At 55.9% G+C, this 4,999-nt stretch overlaps 1 non-coding gene across 1 annotated transcript; it reads left to right on the forward strand.

The window, feature by feature from the left end:
• The first annotated feature begins 800 nt into the window (after positions 1-800).
• On the forward strand, positions 801-871 carry TRNAG-GCC. Its single transcript has one exon. It is a non-coding gene; the product is annotated as a tRNA-Gly (tRNA).
• The last annotated feature ends 4,128 nt before the right edge of the window (positions 872-4,999 follow it).

The following is a 4,999-nucleotide window of genomic DNA, read 5'->3' on the forward strand; positions in this document are numbered from 1 at the left end:
CGTGAGCCTTTAATCCTTGCGTGGGAATGGCCCGGATGCAGAGCCCAGTACAGGCAGGGCCAGCCAGGCAGCCGGCAAAAGGACGAGTCTAAAAGGTCCCAGATCACACCGCTGGGGGCCTCACCCCCTTCTCAGGCACTTCAGGGAACTGTGACCCGGGAGTGGTGGGAGGCTCTGGGTGCAGAGGGCAATAGGATCCTGGCCTGGGAGAAAGTCCCTGCGGGATCACAGCTGCAGGAGTTTGAAGTCCCGCCTCTGCCCGGGGAGAGTGGGGTGGAGGGCGGTGGTGACACATCCTGGGAAAGCAATGGTTTTGAAATAACTTTCTGATGGTGCCCTCCTACAACCCCGCTCAGACCCAGCCCAGCTCTGGAGAACCAGAGGTGAGGCTCTGGGGGTCACTGTGGCGGAATGAGGCCATTCCGGAGCCCTGGTCCCCACATCTGGACAGGGTGGGAGGTGGATTCTCCTGGCTCCTTCCCCGTCATCCCGCAGGGTCCCCAGGCGTGCGGGCGAGATTTCCGGCTCTCCCATCCCCCTTTCTGGCATTGGTAGATCTGGGTGGGCGGGCCAAGGATCCGCAAGCTGCCGGAGTTCCGCAGGATGTCCATTCTGGTCGTCAGGGGAAAGAAAGTGATCCAGAGCAACAGAAACCCGGAGGATCCCACCCCATCCGCTCCCAACCCCTGGGTACTGTAGCAGAGAAGGCACGGCGCGAAGGTGGGGGTGGTGGGGGGTGGGGTGGGAGGAGCCTGCAGGTCGACTTCTTGAATCTTCGGAGAAACTATAAGCCTGCCGAAGCATTGGTGGTTCAGTGGTAGAATTCTCGCCTGCCACGCGGGAGGCCCGGGTTCGATTCCCGGCCAATGCAAATGCTACTTTTTCTTTAATCTTGCCCTCGAAAATTACTGTTTTAAACGTGGGTAATTTTTTAACTAACCAGAGATGAGCTGTATAAAAGAATATAATTTACTAACCGCTAAGCACAGACACTGCTGCGTCCTCCCAGGAGGCACAGGGAGCTGCCCAAATTGAGAGGCAGGATGAGGTCAGAACGCATGCGCAGTTCCAGAAGCGCCTGCTGCAGGTTGGGGGTCTCTGGCACGTCCTTCCCGGAACTACCCTGTTCTGCCTTCCTTTGCCCCGAACGCATCAGCCTGGGCTGAGGCTTGTGCACCAGGCAGGTGGCGTTGCCTTCTCTCCCAAGGAGCAGCGTCCTGGTCACACCCGGTCAGCGACCACAGCCCTCTCCTGGTCCCCCGAGCTAATGGTTACATTAGTTTGCAAGCCTGGCACTTCCCACAAAAAGAGAAACAAAAGGCACCTTTGAATGGCGCCGAGCCCAGAGGTCAAGCCCAGGGCCAGGCTAAGTGGGGGTCAGGGGAGCTGGGGCAGTTCCACCACAAACCCTTCCCTCCCTCCACGTTGACAAATTCCATTTTGAGGCCCAAATAACGTGGTGTGGACTTGCCTAGCTCTCATGGAGGGCTCATCCAGCAGCCCAGTGCTCACCAGAACCCTACCCTCAACATGCCCCTCTGCTGAGCACCATCCCAAGGGATCAGATTCCCCAGGACAGCTGCCCACCAACTACTGTCCCTGACTCAGGCTGCCTGAGCCCCTGAGGACCCCGGGGACAAGCAGGTCTTGAGGAGACCACCTCTGCACTGGGCCTGGAATGCCAGGAGCCCTGTGGGACAGACGTCATCACTCCCCATTGCTCCCTGTTCCCCCACATGTGACCCCACCCCAAGGCACCCTGAGAGAGGTGACAGAACTGGGCCACTGCCTGCTGGGCAAAGGCAGGGGAAGGCGTGCAGAAAACATGAAACCAAAGAAGGCGACAAACCGAAGAAGTGAGGAAGGGGTTCACCAGCTTTAAAAATGGCCATGTTAAAAAACACAAGACAACTATGAGAATCACTTACGTTCCATCAGACAGAAAATTACGAAACCATATAAACAGACCCCTTTAGATAAGAGTCTCACACATGACGTGGCAAAACAACGCACAGTTGTATGCAGCTCAGCATTGAAGAAATGCAAGTTTAAAAAACAGTGAGTTACCCACGAGTCCACATCCCATGAATCAGCCCCAAACAAAAGCTGTGAAAAAGCCTCTCACACTGATACACTTGCAGGCTGCTGCTGGCAAGCAGAGATTGGCCTAATCGCTCTCTCGAGGGCCACTGGAGGTACAGAGACATCTCCAAGCAGACCATACCCCAGCTCTGCCATCCTACTTCTGGGGAGGTGAGCCAAGGCAAAAACCCAAAAGAAACCTGGACCTTCGGGACCATGGTGTTCACAGACCAATGGGGAATGTGAGAAGACAAGGAACCTGACAGCAACCACAGCCCCCACTGCTCCCTGTCTCCCCCTAGACAGTAAATCGAAACCACCAAAAGCCCCCCAGCAAGGCCAGGAGCCGAGTGTGGCTGGGCAAATGCCCAGCTGAGGGGACCAAGAAGACAATGTTTCAGCACCCATGAAAAATGCTACATTCACAGGCAGAAGTTGGTGAGCACCTTTCTGAAATGAAGAGTTCTTTAAAAATTTTTTTAAGCGTCCAAGATCTTATCCAGAAAGGTTCTCATTTGTGACATCCCAAACTTCTGTACCTGGAAAAAAATTCCCAGATGTCCCCCCAGGTGAGGCTGCCCTTGGAGGACGCAGGCCCTGTGGCTCCAGGCAGGAGGTAGGGGCACCCTGCCTCTGTCAGCAGGGTAGTGGCTGGGTTGCATCAACTAGGAAGGACCTTGGAATGAGCTGGGTGAACTCTCTGGGTCACGGACAACACCTGAGGCTCAGGGAGAAGGCCCCTCCTCAGAGGCCACAGTGGGTAGGACCCGGGGAACAGCACCTGAGCCTGCCGGGTGAACAGCAGATTGAGCCAGCCTCCCAGGGTCCCTGTCCCAACTCAGAGCCCCAAACGAGCCAGCCCCGAGCCTCCTCCCGTCCTCCCCTTCTCCAGCAGGCAAGCCCGGGCAGACTCACCAGGAGATGGCTGTGCCACGCTGTCTCTTCTGGCCTGGCCGGGCCTGGCTGGGCCGGGGCTCTCGGGCCATGTCTAAATCTAAAGAGAGAGCAAGGGTGTGGAGCCAAGTGTGAGAGGACAAGGGAAGGAGGCAGGAAGAGGAGGCCGAGAGCCTGGAGGGTCCATCTTCCTGGCCGCCCCTGCCCTGCTCCCCTGCTCCCCTGCTCTGGGCAGGGGGAAGTACTCCCCAAAAGGCACAAAAGAGAGCGTCCACCCCGGTCAGCAGGCAGCCCAGCCCGGTCTCCACAGACCTGGGCCCACCTCCCCAGGACTGTGCTCAGGCTACACACTTTAAAATCAAAACAAAACGAGGGTGGAGGGTGCTGTACCATCCCTTCAGGCCCCCAACCAGCCACACAGGCCTGGAATTTGGTGGTGGTACCGTCAAAAGGCCGGAGGAGGGCTGTCTGGGATCCTCGGGTCCTCGGAGACACCTAGCCCCGGTTGGGGTGAATTCTCGAGTGTCCCCCTGCTGCCCGCCCAGGACGCAGAGCCGGGAGGCAGCCTCTGCCCGCCCACCCGCCTGCCGCTGCCAGGCCCCAGCCCCACACCTGCCTCTGCGCTAAGCTGCTGGGAGGCGCGTCTGAAATAGCCAGCGCGGGTCTGAGGGAAAGGGAAAGCCAGCACGTCTGACCAAAGAGATTCAAAGTTGATGAAATTGTGGTCCTCGGGCAGCCAACCCTGCAGACACAGGACCCAGATTGTTTACTGAGAAAACTGGGAGAAAAGCATCACGCAGATGCTGACAGCAAGATGCAGAGGCCACCCTGGGTGCCCCCGCTGGGCTGAACTCTGGGGCTTGGGGGGCTCATGGATGGAGGTAGCCCCAACATTCAGCTGGTCACTGGAGGGGCCAGTCATGTTTTATCAGTTCCTATCAAAGTGAATCTAACAGATTTAGGATTCAAATTAGGGGCCCCTCAACCACATTAAAAAAGAAGTTTAAAAAAGTTTATGGTGGAATCTCATGGTGACCGTTTAAGCATATTGACTAAGCGTCAGCAGGAGATTTTTGAGAAGGAACTACATAGGAGTCCTGAATTCTCCAGCCCAGTTCCTAAGGGGCCCCCTGGGCTGGGAAAGCAGAGGGCAGGGCACAGAGTTTGTCTTTTTCGTCACCTACCAATGCTGGGCCCATCCTTTAATTCACCATTCCTCTCTCATGAGAAACAAAAATAGCGATTTTAATTTGTAGAGGGGCTTCTACTTTCCAAAGTCCTTTCACATTTCTTCCTAGAACCCTGTGAGGTGAGAAGAGCAAATATCTTTATTCCCCATTTCCCAGATGCACAAACAGAGGCCCAGGAAGGTAAAGTGAGTAGCCCGAGGACATGAAGCATTTTACCAGTAGGAATGGGTTTATTATCCAAGTTTCATGATTCCCAGGCCAGGACTCTCCCAAACCCCAGCGCTCACCCACGCTCTCCTCCAGCAGCACAACTCCATGTCAGCCAATGTTCTTTAGCCAGCAGGGAAACTCACTAAACCCCAAAGTGTGACCTGGAAACCCCTACAACTGTGCTGTGAACAGAAAAAAAATGAGAGGCACTGTTTCAGGCCCAAGAAGGCTAAAGCACTCAGAGGTAGTGTATGTGGAGGCCCCACCAGCACCCCAACAGCCTGCTCAAGGCAGCGCTGGGCTGTCTTGCTTTGAGGCAATTCTTGTTTTGGAGGAGGGCTGAGACGCCAAGCAATGAGGACTTCTGCGCCCAGTCTTGGGTGGGTCCCTGGTTTATAGACCATCAGGCCGTTCATTTCTGGGCTTTTCTCCTCCAGCATTCGCCACCCAGACAATGGCTCTATCTCAGTGGGAAGGAGAGGGGAGTCCGGCTCCCTGCTGCTTGTATACGGTAAGTGACCAACTGATGTCTGCTGAATAAATGAGTATCTGGGGAGTTTGGAACCAACCCAACACCACCAAGAGCAAACCGTTTCTTAGCATGTGGCCCCCGTGCAGGCAGG

This window comes from Choloepus didactylus, chromosome 22 (genome assembly GCF_015220235.1).
Source record: "Choloepus didactylus isolate mChoDid1 chromosome 22, mChoDid1.pri, whole genome shotgun sequence".
Taxonomy (NCBI): domain Eukaryota; kingdom Metazoa; phylum Chordata; class Mammalia; order Pilosa; family Megalonychidae; genus Choloepus; species Choloepus didactylus.